The sequence below is a fragment of the Notechis scutatus genome, chromosome 1 (genome assembly GCF_049901735.1).
Source record: "Notechis scutatus isolate UNSWTSFEM ecotype Mainland chromosome 1, rNotScu1.2, whole genome shotgun sequence".
Classification (NCBI taxonomy): Eukaryota; Metazoa; Chordata; class Lepidosauria; order Squamata; family Elapidae; genus Notechis; species Notechis scutatus.
Window position 1 is genome coordinate 73,889,348 of NC_142009.1, and position 25,874 is coordinate 73,915,221.

At 37.6% G+C, this 25,874-nt stretch overlaps 1 long non-coding RNA gene across 1 annotated transcript in view; it reads right to left on the minus strand.

Annotated features, from left to right (window-relative positions):
- LOC148132860 (uncharacterized) overlaps positions 1 to 24,506 on the minus strand; it is a 35,015-nt gene extending 10,509 nt beyond the window's left edge. The window contains exon 1 of the long non-coding RNA XR_015750042.1: positions 24,422 to 24,506. This is a non-coding gene — a long non-coding RNA (uncharacterized LOC148132860). The remainder of the gene's footprint in view (positions 1 to 24,421) is intronic.
- Positions 24,507 to 25,874: the final 1,368 nt, after the last annotated feature.

Genomic DNA, 25,874 nt, shown 5'->3' on the forward strand with positions numbered 1-25,874 from the left:
ACCCAAAGAAATCGTCCAACTGCCAGAGGGACAGGCTTAGAAATATATAGCTATTTGTTGCCAGGAAAGCATAGGTTAACAGCCTTAATTGTCAGGCCTTCAAGGTAGACCAGACTAGGACACCAGAGTTATGGCGTCCTACTTTATTGTAAGGTAACAATAACAGAATTTGTAAATCTGAACATGCTGCCCCATCTCTTTATCTCTGTGAGAACCAAGGAGGTTCATATCTGAGATGCTAAGTCAAACTACGTATCTGACCCAGGCTCAGATTTATTTTATCTGACCATTGTCTTGGTTGCAGCTTTTCCTTCTGTTCCTCAAGATTATTCCTACTTCCCATTACACCTATACTGTGTCAAATGTACGTTACCAGAAGTCAACGTTTCATGAGAGGTAAGAAACTACTGCAAATATACTAACAAGTTCTACATCTTCCCCATCTTCCACTAAACCATGTCACCTGACATATAGAGAGAAATACAGAAGAAAAATAAAATAATTTCTAAATTAGAAATGAGTCTAGTAATGGTAGAAAAACCTTAACAATTTCCCTAAATTATGAGATTGCACTTCAGTTCTGAAACCTCTAAGAAAATTAGTATGACTCATTGAAAGCTCAATGTTTTAATTGATTTACTCTACACATGGCTAACTCTAACACCTCTAGGTAAGATATGCAGATACATGTTTAATAAATAAATACAAACTCTTGATCCAAATGTAAGACATTTATTGTGGCATAAGGTTTTAAATTGATAAATATAAGGCCAGTTCTTTTATCTTTGTTATGATTGCTGACTCCACTTTTGCAGGCTGTCTTTCCCCAGAAGTCCTTTAATTTTGTATTTCTAAAAACTAATAACCTTTTATACTTTATTATCAGCATGTAGTGAAAAACATAAAATATACTGAGAAGATTAAATACACTTCAGCATGGAAAAATTGGCATGAAGGCCAGCTCTAATAAATATTAACATGACACCTACCATAATTTCAGTTTGGAGAGCATTTATTAAGTACCATTAGTGAAAAATTAATGATGACCAGAGCAATGTAGGTCATCAAACTGCATGAGTTTTGTAATGTCAAAAAAGTGTAAGTAGCTGATCTGAAATTTAAGATTGTCAGGATTAAGTACAGGCACTGCTGCAAGATATAAAACCATGTCTCAGATGTGACTCAGTACAACTGAATACTTTGTAATTCAACTATGTTTGCAAAATATCATGCAAGAATATTACCCTTTTATTTTATTTTTTTGACCATGCATTAAATCTCGTTCCAAGTGGTTTTCCTATTTTTTTTCTTGTGATTGAGAAACTATACACTTTCTCAAATTTTCTGAATCCAGCATTTTCTTTTTGGACCATGATAACATGGCAGTTCATAAAAAGGAAGCCAAGAGTTTGAACAATACTGCCTTTGTGACTTTTTGTCACAATGGTTATATCATTAGATCAAAACATCTATTAGGAAATTTATTCATAATAGGATTCTATAATACGATAGAATTTTATTTATTTTTTAATCTGGAATTGAAAAATTGTATGGGCTTCTGGGTATTCTAAGTTAAGTTATTCTAAGCTTAAACTATAGTAATAATTTTGTTCATAATCATTTTTTTCCATATGGATAGATGTGTGGCCTGAATCTACAAAGCAAGGATTCAATTTTGTCAACATTTTAACACAAAACATTTGCAAAAATTGTGTCCTAATTACAAACACAATGGATATGAACTAGATAAAATATTTTCCCCAAATAGGTTAGTGTGTATTTTAATAACGGTGTTCTCATTAATTTATATATAGCTATAAGCATGTTCCAGCCATAAACTATTTGTGTGTGTATGTGTGAATATATATTTATTTATTTTTCATTTATTTATGTCCAACTTTTTTAATTTTTATAAATCACTCAAGGCGGCAAACATATCCAACATACCTTTATTCTCCAATTTTTCCCACAACAACAACCCAATGAGATGCGTTGGGCTGAGAGAGGGTGGCAGGCCCAAGTTTGCGCAGCTAGTTTTCACGACTAAGGTGGGACTTGAACTCATGGTTTCTTGTTTTCTAGCCTGGTTCCTTAACTCCTAGATCAAACTATCTCTCCTTATATAAGGATTGCTTAGTGCAATAGCCTGTTGAGCTAATCTACTTAGTCATGACGCGAAGAGAACAGAGATGAGAAGATTAGATCTACTTCATTTATTGCTTGGGCTCCCCTATGAGTTGGAAGGATAATGGAAGTCTAGGATCCCCAGTGGGTGCCCATAGATATTTCTATGATCTTAGACCCATCTCTTGATCATAGCCAACTACAGTTGCAAGTTTACAGTAGATATAGTCACAGAACTGGATGAAAAGGTGTATAAAAATATTCAGTGTACATTTCTGCACATTTCTGTAAGCTGTATGCTCCCTCTCTTTCTTTGGTTCTTCATAGATGATTGTCAGAGAGACCTGAATAGATGCTGTGACTGGAAAAGCTTATTCTTCTCATAAAAGACAACATCCACCAAATAAGCAATATTATTTCATATTGGACATGACTGAATGGATAACATCAAATCAACTTCAAACTTCATATTGTCCAGTGTAGTATACCAAAATCTTCACAACTTTATTAGGACAGGAGCATTCTAGGAAAAAAAATCCCTTCCTTTCTACTGTCTCCTCCTTTTCTTTCAAGGAATCTTCTTTTTGCCATTGAAAATACACAAATTCCTGGGATAAGTTATATTCAGAGTTGGCTAGTTCTTTGTTTTATTTCTGAGCGACTAATTTGAAGCTGCAGTAATAGTATATTTCAGAAATCTGAAAACCATAAATATTTTTTCTACTGAAAAAAGGCTAAGTAGTCTCTCTACATTTGAAGTATATCCTTTCCTTTTGAATTGCATAAATCATATAGTTTTTACTTTTATGTATAAAACAGATTAACATAATTTAAAATAAAAGAGGGAAGAGGAAGACACTTCAAAGAAATATCCGTTCTTTAATATAATATATAAATAGGAAAATTATTTCTTACATATTATACTGATATTTGAATCTTCTTTGAAAACCACATAGAAATACATCAAAAGGGCTATCAAGCACAGCAGAGGAACAGAAAGAAGAAAATATTGGTGAAATACATATTTATTATTTATTTCATTTATATACTGCCATCTCTCATTATTAGTAGTAGTTCACAATTATAAATGCAAACTGTATAGATAAATAAATAAAATATATTAACATGTTATAGTTAAGATTAGCTAATTTAAATTATTTTTTTAAGATAAGAGCACAACTAATGAAGTGGTTCTTCAGCTGAACTCCAGAAGCAAATTTTGCAATTCCAGTGGATCCCAAGTTACAGAATATAGAATACAGCAAAACAGAGTTGGAAGGGACCTTGGAGGTCTTCTAGTCCAACCCCCTGCTTATGCAGGAAACCCTATACCATTTCAGTCAAATACTTGTTTAATCTCTTCTTTAAAACTTCTAGGTTTGGAACATCCACAACTTCTGGAGGCAAATCGTTATACTGATTAATTATTCTAAATGTCAGGAAATATCTCCTTAATTCCAGGTTGCTTCTCTCGTTGATTAGTTTCCTTCCATTGATCCTTGTCCTGGTGGTTTAGAAAATAGTTTGCCCCCCTTGTCTTTGTAGCAACCCCTCAAATATTGGAAGACTGCTATCATGTCCCCACTAGTGCTTCTTTTCATTAAACTAGACATATCCAATTCCTGCAATCATTCTTCATATATTTTAGCCTCCAGCCTCTTAATCATCTTTGTTGCTGTTCTCTGTATTCTTCTTAGAGTTTCAACATCTTTTTACATTGTGATGACCAACACTGGATGCAATATTTCAAGTATAGTCGTACCAAGGCATTATTAAATAAGAGTTAAATATTGGTAAGCTACAATGCTAAAAGTCTCATCCTTAAAAATGGGGAAAGTATTGGATGGGTGGGAAGGATGTCAACCTCCCATATTAAACTAAAACAGTAAAGGGATCAGTCTCACTTAATCCACAACTTGTTATTAAATCAAGGCTCCATAACCATGACAAAAATCAGCAAAAGGAGAATCACTGAACATCTAACAATGTGGAATAGCCTGTATGCACAAAGATGGTTCTGCAAATAATCTGGGCTGAAGCCACACCTATGGGAAAAGCAATTACTGACATAAGCAAGTGGCCCCAGTTTACACCAAATTTCAAAACATTCTTCTTTGCAAGCCTCCAGTGCATGTATTTGTATATTGGGTTCAATACATATAAGTGTTTCCAAACAGAAATGATCTGATACAATGCCATTTTCATGCAATGAGATATAAGAGCCCAGTTTTAATTGGACGTAATGCACCTGTGAATAGAGCTATTTATATTCAATGTGCCAACGATTGTTCCCTTCTAAACACTTCATTGATTTTCTCTGCTTATGGCACTATAGCATCAATATCTGTGAATGACATGTTTGAAGCACAGCTTGCCTTCAAGGGCCTATTTTTCTTTCAAGCCAGTGAATGTACTATAGTGGCTGTTGGCACTGACGTACTACTTCATTATAAGACATAATTTTCTGGCTGAAGGCCGCAAAGTTTGGACATGGTAGGAAGTCCAAACGGCCGTGAAACTTTAAGCTGAGGAGATATACAGTAGATGCTTTCCAAATAAAGGCAGGTTATTTTTAGAAAATTCAAATGGTTTTCTTCTATGTAGCACCACTACCATTGTGCTTCTGAATTATAAATCTTGGTACAGCTTTCTAAACAAAGTGCTCTGTGCAAATGTCGAACAAGCAGAAAAAAGGCTGTTTGCTCATACCTTCCCTTGACTGTCATTGATTTTCATGGGAAGATGAAATATGCAATACCGAAAATGCAAGTTCAACACTCAAGGTTGTAACTTAAGAGGTGAAAGATAACTTGCTCTATCACCATTCTTGCTTTTCTGAATTCCTCAATTTTTCTAACATGTCCATTGGACATATAATGTGTCAAAATTTTAAAATTCAGAATTAATTGAAGTTACTGGTATATCTCATTTTTTAATCTGCTTTCTTTTTGTTTTTATTTATTTATTTATTGAATGTATAGGCCACCCAGCTTGCCTGGAGGCTTACAATCAGTAAAACACTAATATAAAACATTAAAATAATTAATAATAACATTACATTTGGTTTATAATTGAAAAAAATGGGAAGGAAGGGAGCAAGATTTCCTCATGGTTATTTATCAGATTTAGAAGCCGCCTATCTCCCTCCCAGAAGGACTCTGGGCAATATACAAGTATAATATAAACACATAAAAACTGTGTGGCCAGGATAGTTAAAATTCAAAGTTACAAAGGCAGGAGGAGAGCTTTGAAACTGCTAACCAGCCTCATGGCTGTGTGCTCCTCTGTGACCCTGAAACAATATGGTAGACATTTCCGAAAGGCCAGGAACATATAATATGGAACAAAATCCAGAGCTTTTTGCAGTTCCAGCCCAACACATTCCTCAAATTAAATAGGATCATCTAAATCTCCAGAACAATATTTGATAAACAGGACAGGAGAAAAATCTATTTGTATAGTCTGTGATGGGTGGCACGCAGAACCATTTGTGCAGGCATGCGAGCCCCAGCCAAACTTACCTGCATTGTGCATGTGCATCTCCCAGCTGATTTTCAGCCCTTTTGAGGTCTTTTTCGCCCTCCTGGTGGTTCAAGGAAGCCTCTGCAGCCTTTGGAGGCTGAAAAACAGGCATTCTGGAAATACCAGAAGTGCCAAAACGGGTCCGTTTTTCAGCCTCCAAAGGCTGCAGAGGCTTCCTCGAGCCGCCAGGAGGGCGAAAAAGGCCTCAAAGGGGGACAAAAATCAGTTGGGAGGGATGCACATGCACAGTGCAGGTAAGGGAGGGGTGCGCACGCATGCGCAGGGGGGGCCCACATTTCATTGTGGGTGCTGGCACACGTGCGCACTTTCGGCACACCACAACAAAAAGGTTTGCCATCCCTGGTATAGTCGCTAAGTGTCAACACTGACTATATAGCACATCAACCAATCGATCAATTAATCAGGAAAAGGGGCAATTGGACAGAACCTCTTCCCCTAGCCCTTTATTCTGATTTCAGTTCTGTTATTAATTTAAAAGTTCTGATACAGTTAAAGCCTGTTACCTTTAGCCATGCTTAAGTCTGCCTCATTAGATTTAGAAGCAGATCAGATGCACCTCAAAAGAACAGGTGTAAACATGTTTTCCCAGAAACATCCCTTTGGATCTATTCCATTTTATGCTCCTCAGCAAGTAATTAAGGACATAAATAAGGCTGACATCAACTTGAGCCAAGTGTGGTCTTCATATTTACATCCACAGTACATTTTGCAACGACTCAACAGAGGCATATTGATGTATTCTGATTGCAAAAATCATTATCTTTGTATGAGAGGTTCTCTCTGATTGTGACTGTCAAAGATTGGAGAGATACAAAGTGATTGCCTTATAACAAGGGAAGTAACAAGGGAAGGAAAGAGGAAAAATATTTTTGGAACAACAGCACATTCCTCAAGGTAAGCAGTAAATTATGCTTACTGAATTGAAATAAAATGCAGATACAGTATTCTAAGAAAAACAAACTAATAGAAAAGCAAACAAATCTCATATAAATAATCAGATTGGGGGGGGTTGCTTTTTTTATATATTCAGTGAGGTATTTCTCTCTTTTTTTTAGCATAATTGCTTACCAGGTGTTTGTTTCTAGCTTGCATGAATTAATTACAAAGCTATCTATTACAGTCCAGTGTTTTTAAAAAACCTTTTGTAGATGAAAAAAAAATCCCAATTCTTTATTTTCTGTTTGTGGAAACCCATTTAGTTTTCCTGATCTGTGGTTTTTCTCTCCAGTTCGTTTCTTCCAGATATTAGAGGTGGAGTCTCACTTCACAATCAGGAGGCTGTGAGTTCAATCCTAGGCTAATATTTGGAATGGACTCTCCTTCTTGACCAGGGGGTTGGACTAGATAACCTCCAAGGTCCCTTCCAACTCTGTTATTCTATGTTCTTATACAGTCTCTTGAAACTCCATTCTCCCACTGTGAACAGTCTCATGGTCCACAGCCAACACTCCAAGTTCTTTAGCAACCAGATTCTCTACTCAGTAAGGAGAGTGTGTCTATAGAGATTCTCAGTCATCCAGATCACAGTTGTCCCAAAGATGCTTTTTCAAGAGGCAACTGGATTTTCTTATTTTTCTTTGAAGATGTTTCACTTCTCTGAAGAAGCTTCTTGGATAAGAAGTAAAACGTCTTGAAAGAAAAACCATCAAGTCCAGTTGCCTCTTGTAAAAGCACCTCTGGGTCAGTAAGGAGAGGTTCTCTGGGAAGTAAGTTCTTCCAGAATTCTTAGTCAGCTTTCCCAGAATTCCTGGTCAGCTTTTTCGGGGCATGCTAGGAAGTTCTGGGAACTGCAGTCCCAAATCATCCAGACCACATTAACTTGGGGATACTTTCTTAGTCCCATCTATAGTTTACGACTGGGTGTCTTACATTGAAAACTATTTGGAAGTTTCAACTAAACTGGAAGGCTATAGATATTCTCTCCATTGGAAGTAATTCTTGGAAGCATACAACTTTATCACTAAGAGCCTTAGCAGTTGCTGCAAGTTCATGATCCAGTTCAAAATTAGGATCTCCCTATTCTCTCTTTGGTAATTTCTTCATGTTTTGAAGTTCTGGAAACATTTTGAGGGGATTCTTTCACAGGTGAGGTATGTAAAAGTTTAGCAAAGGGTAACACTATATTTAAAAGCTTCCCCTATTTTTCTTGTTTCAGGTTTGGCTGTCATTTTTCCTAATAATGGGATTAATTTTCTACATCAGGAAGACATTATAATAACAGTCATGTGTGAAATTAAGTTCCCAGTGCTTTTAATAGATGCTGCATCAAAACAGTAAGTCCAGCATTTCTTTTTTATCAGACTGATGGAATAACAATATTTATATATTTAGAATTATTTCAGATATATTATAAAATTAAATCTCCACTAGCTTGATACTATTCACTTATTTTGGAGACTGTTGACTTTACCTATTGTGCAAACTATATCTGATTAATCTGTTAAATGTTGATGCTAATATTCCAAGAGCTACACTGTTTACACCAGGTATTACCTGCAGGGATTTATCCCACATAATCTGATTTTATGAGGAAAATCAAGGTTTGGATAACATAAGACTTTTGGGTTATAAAGAAAACATGAATGTTGACAAACATAAACCAGCAATGTTAGCTTTGTTAATACACAAAAAGTTTTTGATACACTTCAGATAAAGATTTACCTTAAATGTTGTGGAAAATTAGATTTCCATACAATTTATTTTGTTTGGGCTGCTCATATAATTGATTGATTAATTATATGCCATCATATTAACTTTTAGCAACCACATAAATAGGTATTCTCCAAGGATATCTGTCCCAACCTAATGTGTTAGATCTTCTAATGATGCACTTCTAGCTACTGTAATGGAGACAATCCACCTTGCTTCTGGTTGTCATCTTCTATCTATCTATCTATCTATCTATCTATCTATCTATCTATCTATCTATCTATCTATCTATCTATCTATCCATCCATCCATCCATCCATCCATCCATCCATCCATCCATCCATCTATCCATCTATCCATCTATCCATCCATCTATCTATCTATCTATCTATCTATCTATCTATCTATCTATCTATCTATCTATCTATCTATCTATCTATCCAACTATCCATCTATCCATCTATCCTATCTATCTATCTCCCTACTTTTACTATTTTTAAAAATAACTCAAGACATATCTAATATTCCTTTCTTCTCCGATTCTCCCTACAACAACAACCCTCTGAGGTAATTTGGGCTGACAGAAAGTGTTGGACTTTAAGTTGCCCCGCCAGCCTTTATGCCTTAAGGTGAAGTTAGAAGAACTTTATGTTTCCTGGTTTCTAGCCTGTTGGTGCCTTAACCATTAATTCAAACTCGATCTCTTTCTTCATTTCCATCATACTCAGCATTATAGACTTTTCCAGAGTGTTAGTTCTTAGCATATGTCCAAAATAAAATTTGAGCTTGGTTATTAATATCTTAAGTGTGAACTCTGGAGTAATTTGTTTCATGAACCATTTTTTGTTTTGTTTTATCAGCTGGCTCTATTCTCAGGAGTCCTCTTCAACATCAAGGATCAAAAATGTCAATCTTCTTTTTACCCTGTTTCTTGAAAGTCAAGGGAAAACTACCATCTGTGGTGATTCTGATCTTTGAGATACAGTCACATCCTGGGATTTGAATATCTTTTTCAAGGCCTCCTTGTTTATGCTACCATGTGCATAATCCATGTGGATATTATTTGACTGCTTCTTCCTTTACATAGTTGCTTCTAAAAGCAGAAGCTATCAACAATTTCCATATCTTCATGTCAGTTTTAAAGCTGATTGGACTACCTCTTGTCATTACTTTTGTCTTCTTTATATTCAGCCTCAGTCCCATTTATTTCACTGTGCTCCTTGACTCTCATTAATAAAGCTTGCAGATCATTTGCATTTTCAGCTATCAGCATAGCAAGATTATTGATTTTCTTCCTCTAGTTTTATAACTTTGCCTATCTTCTTTTCCTTGATAAATATTTCATACATAGATTGAATAAATGAGGGAATATACAGCTTGGCTTCTTGGTCCAAGTGTGTTTCACTTTATTCTGTCATTCTGCGGCTGACTAGTTTAAACTTAGAACTTACACCTGTAAGTTTGTGATCTATTCCATAAACTGCCTCTGATCATGTCTTTATTGTTATAACTGAGCTTCTCCACCTCACCTCCTTGTATCAATAATACAACCAACCTGATTTCTGTGTAGATCACTTGGTGGTGTCTATGTATATAAGTTTGGGTTTTTTAAAGACTGTGTTAGCGGTGAAAAATAAATGACAGAAATTGGAAAATCACTCTCCTGCTTCATTTTTGCTTCATAGGTCGTTTCAATGGCAAATAATTTTGATTTTGTGGGTCTCTGAAAAGGTCCACAGATGTCCCAGGACCACATTTTAAGAAACATTAGAATATAGTACAGGTAGTCCTTGCTTATTGATGGTTAATACAATGTTGTTGTAAAACACAATGGCATGTGGCTGCACCAACTTACAATGACAGCTGCAGCGATTCCAGTTGCTGTTGTTAGGCAATTCTATGCTGTTGCAGCCTCCCAGAGTCACACTATCGCTGTTTGTGACTTCTTGCCAGTTCTCCCATTGACTTGGCTTATTGGAAGCCTGCAGTGATTGCAAATGGTAGCCACATTAATGGGGGAATGCGGTGACAGCTGGAACTACAAGGACCAATCATAAGTCTCCCCCATTTAGCGCTGTTGTATCTCTCAACCACTTAACAAATGGTTGTTTGCGGACTAACTGAATAAGCAGAAACTTAGATAATTGAGTGTAATACATGCATATAATAAATGCTAAATTGGGCAGGATCATGGAGTTCTTTTAAATAAAGCTTTAACAGGCATTTGAGAATACTGAGTAACCCTGCATCAAAATGTAGAACCATTTGGAAATAATAAAAAATACAGTAAATCAGAGTCTATAAACTGAGCAGCAAAAATTTATGACCCAACCAGGTTTCTAAGATTAACAGTAAGCAAGGCTGGATGTGATATAGTGTTAGATAAACAGGGAAATATACAGTATAGTCAGTTCATTCTGAGTTGAGGAACCTCAATAAATATAAAATTTTATTAATGTATTTATTTAATGATTTCAAAGGAAAACACATCCCTGAGAATTTTCAATAAATGTATTTCAAGGAAATTTTCAAGCGGTAGAAATTATTCTGGAAAAAAAATGGCTACAATTAGTTCAGGAAGAATCCTGACCTACTGTTTAGAAATAATAGTGATACTTAATTATACAAAATTACAAGTTAGAATTTCAGTGGTTCTCCTTTCTTAAGGCTTGCATTAAAATCAATAAAATATTTTTTTTAAATTATTTATTTAAATATTTTATATGGCTGTCCATTTCATAGCAGTGATTCTGGTCGACAAATTTTAAAAATATAATGATACCTGTTGAAAGGAAATTAAACTCTTATCTAATTCACAGAAAATACATTAATTACATTTATATTCTGTGAGAATGTTTAAAATGGGATCAAAAAATAACCAGAAAATAACCATTCTGTATTGGTTAAAAGTGACTTTAACTAGTCGTTAAGACTAGTTTAGAGTTTGTGACAAATGAGCCATGGTGGAGTATTGGTTAGAATGCAGTATTGCAGGCTAATTCTGCCAACTGCCAGCAGTTCGATTCTCATCGGCTCAATGTTGACTCAGCTTTCCATCATTCCAAGGTTGGCAAATTGAGAAACCCAGATTTTGGAGGCAATATGCTGACTCTGTAAACCACTTAGTGAGGGCTGTAAAGCACTATAGGGTGGTATATAAGTCTAAGTGCTATTCAGTGGTGGGATTCAAAAATGTTTACTACCAGTTCTGTGGGCATGCCAGGGAAAGGGTACGGTAAAATCTCTAATCAGAGGTGGTATTTGCCGGTTCTCCGAACTACTCAAAATTTCCACTACCTGTTTTCCAGAACTGGCCAGAACCTGCTGAATACCACCTCTGGTGCTATTGCTATTTACTATATAATATCAAGAGTATATTCAGCTGCTATCCCTGTAGTGTTTATGGAATTTGCTGGGTTTAGGACTACAGTTTCCATTCTATTAGGATTCATAGCATCTAAGAAAATTAGACAGCAGAAATGGGACAGGTTTGCTTCAGAATCTCTTCTTTGTTACCCATTCTGCAAAACAAGAGTTTATTAGTCCATGAGAAAATGACTGACAATGACATAACCAGAGCAAGAAATTTGGTAAATTAATCTTCTATAATAGAACACTTAGAAAAGGAGCTGATATATTAAGACTGATTCTGAAATTAGTGTATATGAGAGAAGAATAATTCAACATGTGCTATTTATATTGCTCCAAACAATTCCATCCAACATCTATTGATTTGCAAGTACCATCTAACATATATTGATTTTTCCCTGTATGTCAAATTCAGTGCTTTTTACTTTTTACTCATTTAAGAGTTGTCAAAGCAATGCTACTTTCCTAGATTTAGTGATCTGAAGATGACATTTCTGACATTCACCAAACTCTCCCAGTGACATATTTGCAAAGCAGAAATAAGGAAGAAAAGACATTTAGGTATCTTTCTGCCTCTCCAGATTTTGTACACACACACACACTCACACACACACTAATAACTTTGAAAGCACCTTAAAATATATCTTTGTTGGCACCATAATCTGCATTTGGCATACTACAGCCCCAGTTCATGGACTCCATCATGCAGAACCTACGATGACATTATGGGCAAGGATTATGTATATATCCTCACCAACATAGAGGACAAAATCTCTTTTGAGCTGTGGTGTCACAGTGGTTAGGGTGCAGTACTGCAAGCTACTTCTGCTGACTGCAGGCTGACTGCAATTTGCTAATTCCAATCTCACTAGGCTCAAGGTTGACTCAGCTTTCCATCCTTCCAAGATGGATAAAATGAGGACCCAAATTGTTGGGGGCAATATGCTGACTCTGTAAACCACTTAGAGAGGGCTGTAAAATACTGTGAAGTGGTATATAAGTCTAAGTGATATTGCTATTGCTATTACATGATTTTTGGGACCCCCACATTTTTCCCCATTGAAGTTCTTCTTGAAAGCCTGTGAACTGCTTATGAACTTTTATCTGTCCTCATTTTCAGAAAGGCAGTGGGGGAATGCTCTGGTCTTGCAGTGCTTAAACTACAACGAGAAGGTGGGAGGCTGAGAAGGTCAGAGGTGGGATTGTTCCTACAAAGGGGAATCTGTCTAAGTGGCCATGCTCCAGCTACAGGATTTTCTCCTTTTGGTGGCTGAGTCAAAATGATTTGCTCAACTGTGATGGTAGAATGGGATAAAGCCCAGGGGTGGGATGCAAATATGTTTACTACTGGTTCTGTGGGCATGGCTAGGTGGGCATGGCCCTGTGGCTGCATGGGCATGGTTTTTTTGTTTTTTTTTTTGCAGCAACCCCCCCCCCCCCGGCTCCATTTTTTTTTTGCCTCAGGGAAGCCTCCTTGGTGAAACAATAAGACAGTGAGGGGGATCCCAGTACAGCTGATCATTGGAACAGCTGATCATCAGAACAGCTGATCATTGGGAGGGGAAGAAAGAAATACTTTAAGGAGTGACTGGGTGGGGAAGAATGCAGTCAGAGATGTCGGGCATGCACGTAATGTTGTGCATGCGTGATTAGGACTGACTGGGCGGGGAGGGGAGGAGCAGTCAGAGAGGGATGGGACCAGCCAGGGGCACAATTTGCCAGTTCTCCAAACTGCGCAGAATCGTAAAAAAACCAGTTCTATAGAACTGGTCTGAACCAGTAGAATCCCACCCCTGGATAAAGCCACTTCTGGAGTGATATAGACATCTGTTTAGAAGGGCCTTTGTGCCAATACTTCCTGATCTGATAGGTGTAACTACTGGTTGACACATGAGCATTAAAACAGCCCTAGATCAACAACTAAATACTTATAGCATCTAAACTGAGCTAAAAGTCCGAGAACTTTTCTTTCAAATGAATTTCAGTATCTGGGGATTTGGAGGCAATTTTACTTATCTATATACATTTTCTAAATGGGCTATTTTCCATCTCTTTTCGCTATATTCTTATTTGGATGCTACTTTTTAATTACATTGTTTTTCTTTTTTTTAATATTAGAATTGACGCAATACAATCAAATTACTGGTCCTGAGATTAAGTAGAACTTCTGATATTTTTATTGTTATTGATCTATTCTAATACAAACATGAATTATACAGTATCATTTCACTGAATGGGCAAAATATAGCCTTCCATCTCTAAACAGTATGCTCATTTTTTTTTTGTTGATCTCTAATCAAAAGAAGTCTTCCTAATTATTTAGGATATACAAGGGAAAATGTGGTTTGCTAAGATCACTCGTGAACATTGTTCTGGAATGACTTTTAATTAATTACACTGAATATTTAAGTGAAAAATCAACCTTTTCCTCTAAAGAACTGGTCTATCCTTTCTCTGAATTCATTATAATACTTTACATTCTTTAGTTGCCCCTAATAAATAACTGAAGTGAAAAAGGTTGCTAATATTATAAATGGAAAAATTGAAGGGTGGTGGCAAATATTTGGGTTTATTTTTTTTATCCTGTCCCAATAGGCTTAAATTAGAAATTTCATAAAAAATTAAACTGGGCTTCTTTGCAAAAACAATCTGGAAAGAATATGAAACAGAATTAGGCCATCAATGTGAATTGTTTCTAACTTCTGTCAATTAAAATACTAATATAAAGGAAGTGTTAGTTTGAGGTTCTCTTTAAAAATGTTAATGTGTTAACTTATGCAGATTTCTACCATTAATGGCTAAAACACAGGGTAAAGGATTTAACAGGAAAAATGCATAATAAAGTCTGACAAGATAATTATTAGATAGCAACAGCTCTCTTTTTAACATTCCTCTGGATGTATCCATAGTACATCAGTCAAGCTTTGAAAAGAAAGTGAATTGCAGTTATGCTCTTAAATCCAGACACCACATTTGCAAGTATACTGAAAAAGCATGGCACCATGTATTTGTAAACTGTGTGGTGTATTAAAAGCGAGGCACTATAGGTATACTATACTTACAAGTAAATCAACGAAGGCTGGAATTGCAAATCAACATAGATTTATTCAGAAGTAATTCTTACTGGGTTCACTAAAACTTATTCTTACCTATATATGTTTGTCAAGCTGGATTAATGTAAGTGTTAAATGGGGGCGGGATATTGAGCCCTGCAGCACTTCATACACAAGGGACTATGAGTAAGATCTCACCACCACCCCACCTTCCAACACCAATTGAAACTCGCCACAGAGAAAGGAGAACTACCATAAAACAGTGCCTCCTATTCCCAACTTTCAAAACTGGTCCAAAAGAATACCGCGATTGATGGAATTGAGAGTAATTGAGAGATCATGAGGATGGATGCACCACCTCATCCTAACTCCATCACAGGTCATTAACAAGCACAACCAATGCCATCTCTGTGCTGGAGGAGGACATAAGAAATGGCTTTTTTTTTTTTAAACAAGTTTTATTAATTTCAGAAACAAACAAATCATCATCAACCATTACATATTTGAACCTTTTTCCATTATAAATTTTACAAGTCAGATAAAACCTTATCTTATACAATACAATTCTATTTTAAACCATTTCTAAATAAGCATAAAAACATCTCTTGTCCTCTATTTCTTTCTGACTTGATTATCGTCATTCTCTTTCTGTGCTTCTAAAGGTTTCACCAATAGTTCTCAAAAACATAAACAGACACAAACAAACATATAAAAAATCTTTTAGTAAAGTAACTTGGCCCCGGTACCTCTCTTTATATGGGCTTTAATTATATTCATGCTCATCTTAGAAATCATTACCTATTTTGTTTACCATTCTGTATCTTCTATATATACTTCTCCACACATTTCACTCTTCATAATTCTATCTTATTCAATCCATCTTAATTTAAATCATTATATTTGTATCTTTTGCCCATCCTTTATTATCCCTCTATCTCATTCCTTATAATGAGAAAAAAGAATTTCTCCTGAAATCTCTAATCAGAGTATGATGCCTTTCTATCCTCTCCTAAATATTAGATTAACATTTAAAATGACACCTAATATCCAATCTGATTCTGCTTGGTACATTCTATCTATTAATTTTTACTTTTAATAACAATAAAAACAGAGTAATAAATCGGAAATGTTTAAATACATAGTATCCTCCTAAATACGTAGTTAAATAATAAATCTAAATAATAAATCTTATAGCATTCTCATTGCCTTTCCCTTCAATATTTTATTACATTTTAAAAATCAATCATTATTAAACATTTCAACATTTTAATTTCTTATTAACTCTTAAGCCATTCTAATTTTCTATTTCTAATACAAATATTACAATACCGTCTTATGTACCTTGCAAAATCTTTTTAAGAAAATTTATACTTTACCCTTTATCCCTGAAAAAGATTCCTCTTTCCCATCAATTTAAAACTTTGTGGCTTTTCTCCGCCTTTCCCCTTTCTTTCTTCCCCCACCAGATCTTCCTACCCCCTTCTTCTAACCTCTGTCTTGCTGGCATCCCTTCTCTGTTGTATTCCCTTTTTCTCTTGATTGCTATCATTGTATTTATTTTGCATCATATTTTTCTCTTTCTTAAATGTTTTTTTAGATCTTAAGTCCTTCATTTTCCTCGCTTTCTTCCTTCCTTCTTCCTTAGATAAATTTTGGAATTCATTAAAGATGGTGTCTTCGTCTTCTTCTTGCTGTTCCATCTGTCGCATTGTCTGTTCATAGTTAACCAGCGCCATTTCTAAAAATAGAAAAGCTTTTTCCATACCATCTTTACAGGCTGCTTTTGTTTGCTCATATTCATCCCTCAGTTCCTCAAGGAGAAAGCCATTATAAATCTTTTCTTGTCTTTTTCCCTCTTTCTTCTTACTCCAACCAAAATATTCCAAAAGAAAAGTAAGACAATCCCAAAGGTCCACAATCCTCAATCAATCCAAGCCAAGCCAAAATTTCCACTTTCTCTTCCAGGGTAGTATCAGACAAAGGAAAAAGAAAATCCAAATCTGTGTTTTAAAGCCTTATTAAAATTTTATTTCTGTCTCCAAATCCTTAAGGCATCTCCTCCAACAAAATCCAACCAGATAAATATATTTTTGTCCTCTCCCTTCCGACTTATCCCATAAAGCTAGTTTTACCTGAAAAAAAAACAGGTTTCTCAATATCCGTTTGTTAATTCCGTCGGGAGGGAGAGTAAACTTTCCTTTCAGCACCTCAGAATTGCCGCTTACTTTCTCTTGTGGAAAGAATCATCCAAAAAGCCATCACTTCCAGGAATTAAATTAAATATATCTCAGAGTCCTGGATCGACCAAGAAGACTTTCACTTTTAAAAACTTTCTCCTCTTCCTCCTGCGCATACTTGCCCAGCTGCCGGCTTCTTTGTGGCGGCCATTACGGACCGCCGCTACGCCGTCTTGGTAAAGGAGGTTCTGCCGGCCAGGGAGGGGTCTGCAACACCCCAAACCCTTTTCCGGATCCCCCTACCTTCAGCTGCCCCTGCAGGGCAGCCTTGCTCCGCACCCTTTCGGATCGGAGCCCCAAAAGTGCGGCTAGCGGCAGGGATCGCGCAACGTGAATCCCTACCGCTCGCAAAGCCGACAAACCGGAAATTCCAAGAAATGGCTTTGAAGAACAGGTAGAAGAGGCACTACTAAAGCAACAGTCAGATAAAAGGGACTTGAGCCCAGGCCAAGGAACTACTTTGAGTAAATGTTTCAATCAGATCCCTCCCCAGTTCTCATGAAGATGGAGGGAGTAATTCATTTCATAACCACAGTGGCTCAGTGCATTACCATCATAAAATGAGGGTCAAATCATGTGGTGATTTGACTTAGGAGCGTAATGACTTATGACCAAAATTCTGAGCAAAATTGCGGTTGTAAGTCAAGGACTACCTCTAATAGGAATCTGAAGCCATGTGTGAAATTAAACTATCTACAGAGAATAGGTGCCACTGCCTTAGGACCAGAATATTGAATAAGACACCTTTTCCTATAGCCCAAACTCAGTAAGGGATGAAACCACACAATTAAAAGCAAAATGTGTGGCTGTGCAGGCTAACCCTAACCTTTGCCACCAGTAGCAAGGACACCTGAAGGAGATTGTTTTTATATGAACACAACAAATCTTTTCCATAAAATGGAATGATCCTGACTGGTTCAGGATTTCCCATCAAGCAGATAAGTTCTAAGCATATATGCTGAGTTGTTTATTTATTAATCAAGTGTATGCAGGCAGTGACTCTGGGTGGTGTATATTATAATTATAATAAAAAGCATATGTAAAACAATAATTATAAAAATATTTTTAAAAAACAGTATTAAAAATAAAATATTATTAAAATGAAAATATACAAGCCCCAGGCAGGGAGAGAGAGAAAGTAAAACCACTTAGTAGTGGAGCCATCTAAATATGTCTCCAGTTCTCTGGGAACACCAGGTTTGGTGACATAAACAAATCTTAGGACTTTTGGAACATCAAGAGGGATGGAGTTAACCTAATTTGAGAGGGAAAATGTTCTATAAGGAAGGTCCCTTGCAAACCAGAAGTCACCAAAGAACACTTTGTCCAAGTTATAACTTATAACTTATTAGATTAGAAAGCTTTGGTGATAAGAACTCACCACTTAGTTGGATTACTGCAACATCTCCTGCATAGGACAATCTTTGGAAATGACCTGGAAGCTGTAGTGTGCCCCAAAAGAGGCAACCTGGTCATTGTAAATTTGTAACAGTAACACCATTACTAAAGTCCCAGCACTGGTTTCTAGTACTGCTGGCTATCACCTACAAAGGCCTACATATTGTAGCACCAGTTTATTTCAAATACTGCCTAGCTCAATTGAGTCTGCTTGACTAATAAAATATCATGAAAATGCCTGCTCAGTCCATATTCCATGTGAGGACAGGGAAATATGGACCATGTAGCAGGCCTTTCCTACTATTACCCTGTTACTCCTTGTTCCTACAGCCTCTGCCTCTTGGCAACCATAAAAACAACACTATTCCACCACCCTTTTCATTAGAACTGAACATTTATCGTGGCTTTGGGGGAGGAAAGGGGATTGGGGTGGGTTTCAAAATTTTTAACAACCGGTTCTGTGGGCATGGGTAGGTGGGTGTGGCTAGGTGGACATGGCCATGTGACTGGCTGGGTGTGGCTTCTTTTTATTGCAGCACCCTCCCCATGCTCCATTTTTGGGCCTCCTGGGCCTCAGGGAAACCTCCTGAGGTGGTGTTTTTGCTTCCAGAAGGCTTCCCTGAGGCCCAGGAAGGCAAAAAACAGAAGACCGAGCAGCACCCCCTCTGCCCTTTTTGCCTCCTGGGCCTCAGGGAAGCCTCCTGGGCAAAGCAGTAAGACAGCAAGGAGGATCCGAGCACAGCTGATCATAGGAACAGCTGATCGTCAGGAGGAAAAAAATACCTTAAGGAGTGACTGGGCGGGGGAGAATACAGTCAGTTTGATGTCGGGCATTCATATCATGTCACACATGTGCGATAAGGACTGGGTGGGGAGGGGAGAGGCAGGTGGAGAGGGACGGGGCCAGCCACAGGCACGATTTGCCAGTTCTCCAAACTGGGCAGAATCATAACAACCAGTTCTATAGAACCGGTCCAAACTGGTAGAATCTCACCCCTGGGATTATCCTGTTTCTTTATTCTATGGCAGGTTAGTACAAACTGTGTTCTACCGAATTTGGAGTTTTGTGGGAACTTGATGGGGTTCCACTAAGTGAGAGATTAAGGGCAAAAGGGGAAAATTCATCTGAATCCCACCACTTTTATGTCTCTGGAGTGTTGTCTTCTTGATCAGAGATTTTGAGAATTTTTTTTAAAAAACAACCTAACAGGTTTTGTGTCCTGAAAAATCTAGAAAGTAGTGTTAGCAAATTGGGTCAGGATACAAAACTATGAAACAAATACAGATCATCCTGCTTTCAGTTCCCCTCTCATTTTATATATGAATATAATAATGTGGCCCTTAGACAGCAGATGAGTTATTCAATCCCCTCGGGGAATTCAGTCACCGGCAACAAACGTTACATTCCTTTTTCATTTATATTCAGTCCTAACACTACATGTACAAATCCATAAAATCTCCCGCCGAAGGGATTATGCAGAATTATTTGTGACAAGTTGTAAATTTCCTAGTTAATCAGTGTAACAAGAGGAACAAATAAGAGGCTTGGCATTTAAATGGACTGAAATGGTTTAATATAGCTTTCATAGCATGTGTTTAAAATAGGTTACATATTTACAGAATATTGGCCTTCAGAGATGGCTTGTAGACAGATTAAGAAATGTCATGGTGGTATTTTACAGTTGCATGGTAGTTAGTTACAATTCTCATGTATTTTAGCCTCAAGGAGGAAAACCAAATTGCCGTGTATAACTTCTGAGTGGAAAAATCACAGTAGGAAAAATGGTTTGAAACTTCATGAAACTACCATTGTTTAAACCAGGGCTGTCAAACTCACAGCTGGATGTGTCACAAGGTGGCCACGCCCATGCCCATTTTAGGAAAGGGGGAAAAGTCGTGATAGGTCACATGACGCTGCCGTGACAATGTGAGTTTGGCTTCCCTGGTTTAAACGATCAACCACTTCTTTAAAATATACTTTTTTAAAAATTAAAAGTGTCCCTAGTTCAAATGCTAAATTTGTGTCCAGCAGCAATTGGAAAATTTCTCATCACCACCTAGGAAAATTGCAAGGCTGCCCTTAGGAAGATACTTACATTCCTCTGCAAATCTAATGGCATTGAACAGAACGGGCTTTCTTGCATGACTCTTTGAAGGATGATCAGGTTGCTGATGCTGTATGAATGAGTTGCATTCTGCAATTTGGTTCACTCAATGACAATAGTGGGGTTCATCAAACCCCACCCCTAAAGCTGAACTCAAGTTTTCATGCTAAATAATCAAGCAAACTGTTGGCTTTGTGAAAATGGTGCTGGATTGGCAATGGGGAAAGACCAGATTCTGATCTTCCTTCAGCTGCCAAAGCTCCTGGGTGATGGTAGGTCACTCTCTCTCAACTCAACCTATCTTATAGGATTCTGTGGTGGGGGAAAAGAGGAGTCCATGTGTAATGATGATATCCATTCAGACAGTCATGTCTGACATTTGGCGATTCTATGGGAAAGTCTATCTACATCTTACAATCTTGCCCTACTTCTTTGAATTGTTCTATGCTCCAGCTGGTGTCAGGATAGTGTCCAGCCATCGTGTTCCTTGGCAGCCTGGTTAGCCTTCTACCGCTAACACTTCCAAACATAATAGCTTTCTCCAATGTCATTCCCCTGTATGACATGACTGAAATAAGTGAGACACAGGTCTGTGATTTTGCCTTCCAGGTGACAGGTCTGGTGTTATGCATTCCAGGTATTTGTTTGTTAGCCACCTTTGCTATCCAAGGAATACACAGATCAGCACCACAGATCAAAGCACCACAGATCAAACATCTCCAGCACCACAGATCAAACTTGTTGATTTTCTTCCTGTCTTGCTATTTTTAAGGTCCTACTTTCACAACCATAGGCAGCTATGAGGAACATAATAGGGAGGACAAGCTACACTTGGTTGCCAGGATGATCTCCTTGCTTTTCAAAAATTTGGCTCATGTTCATCATTGCTGGGTGACCCAGTGCAATCTGACGTTTTATTCCTGAGCTGCATTTTATTCCAATGTTTTGTTTCTGGACCTGGTGATCTACTCTGCAAAAAACTGGCCAAGAAAATTCTACATAATACATAGGCACAATATAAATCTAATACATACATAAATGAATGCAGTCAATTGTGTTTGCAGTCAACAAACTGCAGTTAAAACAAACATTGGCTTATCTAATGGAATATATTAGTAGCTTCATCTTTTTTTAAATGGATTGCCCTATGCCTTTCTGCTCATTTAGCTTCCTTCAAGCTGATGATCTTCAGATAGTTTTGGAGATTTGGAGAATTATAACTATGGGATAAATGATCTTGGGGGAAGGAGTATTGGCATGCAGGAAATGTCAATGCCAATCCTGTTTCTTGATTCACAAAATGCCATTTCCTCTCAATTTAAGAGTCATTTTCCCTTCCCAACAATTAACCAAGAGTGAAATCATTTATATAAAAATGCACAGTGCAATTTCTCTTGTAAATGCTCTTTTTCCATCTGTTGAAATATTTTAAGATATCCTAGATTGCATTATTTCAAATGTCAGTCTTTAAAACGCACACTTGGTGACGGGAGGGCTGAAGGACAGATCTCCCCTGCACCATCTGTTCCCCTTATTGCTTTTGAGCAGATACAGCATGCAAAGCTACTAAACCAATGATGCAGGTAAAATTTTGCTTTCCTTAAAGGCATGTAAGAAATAATCTGGTTAAACCTGGCCTGGGTTGTTTGAGAAGTATCTAAACCTATGTCACATGCTAAGCAAATAGCAATCGAATCGTCATGAACTTTATGAGCTAGGATGCAAAAGTTGGCAACATGGTTTAGTGATCTTTCTGGTTTAGGCAATATCTCTGTAACTAAGACTGGGTTTTTGTTGAGATCTGTACAAGAAAACTGGCAAGCTTCCTGCAGAACTGGCCCTGGTTTTTGATGCTTATCTCCATGAATTATAATAGAGCCAGAGGGCTTAGTTAATATCAGATTAATACCAGGAAGTGGAAAAGCAAAATGAGTTAAATTTAGGAGCCTAGTCAGAATTAAATTATCTCAGGTATCTCCCTGCAATGAAAATGTCTAATCAATGCCTTTTCCATTAGTTCTGCTGGAAGGCAGATTCAATAGCACAACCATTTCTTGTTGATCTGGATGCATCAGTACCCTAAACACAATTAAAAACTTTCCTAAAGGCTTAAGAGGCACCCAAATCTTTTTTTTTTTTTTTGGGGGGGGGGGGGTGACATTTCAAAGAGCAACCACCATAACAGAAAAGTCTAGAAAATTCCCATCCTTAAGAACATGTGGGATAAGGAGAAATAAACGAATAGTTCTAGAAATCACTTAGTTCTGTATCGTGTAGGGCTTTGTAGATAAGAACTGGCCCCATGAATTGAACATCAGAAGCCTATTGGAAGCCAGTCCAGCTTGTGAAGTTGTGGTGTTAAAGGGGCCTAGCCTGGTGCACCCATAACTACATGTGCTGCTTCATTCTGGACCAATTACTTGTGGCATTCTTCAAGGGCAGACTCAACAGGAGTGCATTGTAGCAATCCAAACAGGAAATGACTAAGGAATGCGTAACTGTGATCAGAAACTCCCAAATCAGGTACAATTGTAAATAACACATTAGACTGAATTGTGTAAAGGCTGCCCTAGGCAACCTCTTATCTATTCTTTGAGCAAGAACTTTGACCCAAGGAAAATGCCCCAAAGGTTGCGAATGAGAGAATGCAACCGTTTACAGAATCCACAGTGGAAAATTTTCAGCTTCCAGTACAGAGGGGTCCAAAATCCATAAACATGTCCTTTTTGGATTTAGTTTTAGCCTATTAATACCCATCCAAGTTCCCATAGGCTCCAGAAACTGAGAAATGACTTTAACAATATCATTGGTGTATGGGTAGAAATACACAATAGAGGGCCATCAGCATATTGATGATATTTTATCCTGGACTGTTGAATTATCTCGTCCAGCAGCTTGCTAGGTTGAACAAAGAGGAGAGGGAGAAGAATGGCAATATTCAATGGATTTCATCTCAGAAGGAAGACAGAAATGGAGAGAGGGTTTGAAGTGGAAGAACAGATCTGAGATAGGCTGGAAATAGGAATGGAATAAGTTAGTATTGGCAAGATACAGTATAAACAATCTGTAGAAATAGCTGAACTTGCTTTAAAACCCATTTTTAAGCTACAGTATTTGGTAAACGTCAAATTTTGTAAAAATCAAAGGAGGCTATTTCCTGAAATGGGAAAAGAATCTATTGTGCTCACATAATGATATTAATTCATCTGAAATTATTGAACAATTAACTATTATTCATTATTACACTTATCTGAAATTCCTATGGTTTTCATTCTAATATAAGGAACATTTTTGTTTGTACAGCAAAAGGTGTCCTATCATAAATTTAAAATAGTTGCCAACAGTATCATCAGGATTTTTTCACTCCTGAAACCCCCATGCAGCCTCCGGAACAAAAATACCTATCAGTTAAGGTGTTGGGATGCTGTTAAAAACATGCCTATGTTCAGACATTGTAGCTGTGAGCTTCTCAACAGCATCAGACAAAACTCTTGTTTTCAGATTAGCTTAATGTCTGTTCCGCAAGGTTCTCCTCTTGCTGGTAACAATAGTCACAAACCTGCGTCACTGTCTCTGATTCACAGGATCAATAACTCTGGTAACCTAACAAGCTTTTGAAGAGTATTTTCGTGTTTTTATTCCAACTTCCACAGGAAGGAAATTTCATTTCATTCTAGTCTCCTTAGATCTCCCATTTAGAGTAAATTTGTGGGAACTGATCTGTTAGTTTTAAGAGATACTCTTTTGCTGGGACTGCCATTGCTGGAATTGCTCATGAATATGCAGTTTCTTTTAATCAACCTTTGTTTGGCAAATGCAATCTGATCATCGATGCTGCAAATCTACATGCTGAAATCCTATCTCCATTTCTACCTAGGCAACAGTGTTAGCAAGCCACCACTTCAGGCATTCATGTGTCAGGATGATCGAATCAGTGGCTTACCCTGGCCATTTTAAATTCACAGTGACCTTGTGCAGAGGCAGGAATTCAAAGCTTCCCTATGCTCCGCAGCCAAGGAAGTAGATGAATTATCTAGCCACATAAGAAATTCTGAGATGTAATTACAGTTTGAATGACTACAATACAGAATTTGTTGCTGCTGTAATATAGTGCTGATCTTTTCAGATGAAAGCTTTACAATCCATGAAAATAAGGCATATTTAGTGCCGTAGTACAGGCTACATTCCAAATGGAGAACCATGTGTTTGGAAAACTGGGCTTATTTCAACACTTAACTTGCAGCCAAAGCAAGAACAAGAAATAAACTTTAGGTCATTAAGCTGGAGAACATTTGGGGGAAGGGGGGGTAAATGAGCACTATATTCAAATTAAGGTTTTATTTGACTTGTATGACATTTATATATCCCATTGATGTTATTAAGTGAAGCCACCAGGATGCCAGTAGAGGCTCACAGGCATTGAAATTACTCTGAATATATTCACAGTGACACTAATAACATTCTGAAGCTGCAGTGTGATTGCAAAAACATTCTCAATGTGTAGAAGAGAATATTTGTAACTCAGGGTTAAACTATGGGCTCCTTGGTGCTCTCTGAGCTCGGTTGTTTTTTCCCAGATGTCTAGAAGAAAACAACCAAGCACAGAGAGTGCCAAGGACCCCACAAAAACATTTTCTTTAGTTCCATATGAATTATAGGAGTAGGTAGGACCTAGGGCAGTGGTGGCTAACCTTTTTGGGCTCCTGTGCCAAAAATTGTGCGCGCGTTTGCACACTTGCGCTCGCATGCCAGCAGCCAGAAGGCAATGCATGCCCCCCCACGTCCCCCAAGCATGCACACGCAATCACCACCCCCACCCCGCCGCCCCCTTACCTGCACTGCACCTCACAGCTGATTTTCAGCCGGTTTGAGACCTTTTTTGGCCTCCCAAAGGCTTGAGGAAGGCTTCTGCAGGCTTCTACAAATTTGTAGGCCAAAATCTAGCCCTGTTTCATCACTTCCTGTTTTTCTGAAAATACCTGAAATGATGAAATGGGGCTACATTTCAGCCTACAAAGCTTGTAGAAGCCTGCAGAAGCCTTCCTCAAGTCTTTGGGAGACCGAAAAAGGCCTCAAACCAGCCAAAAATCAGCTGTGAGGCGCGCACATGTGCAGTGAGGTAAGTTTGCCTGTAGCTCGCATGCCAGCACAAATGGCTCTGCGTGCCACCTGTGGTAGGTGTGCCATAGCTTCGCCATCACAGATCTAGAGGAACAAAGAGAAGGAGGATTTTTGGAATAAAAGTTCCTATAAAATGTTTATTGAAAAGAAACCTGAAGATTTTCTGGAGTCAGGTGCCAGTGCTAAGATCCCAAATAATGGACTCGGATCATCGGAAAATGGGCTGAGAATGTTAAAGGATAAGAAAATGAGTACGCTTATGGTATGGATAGAAT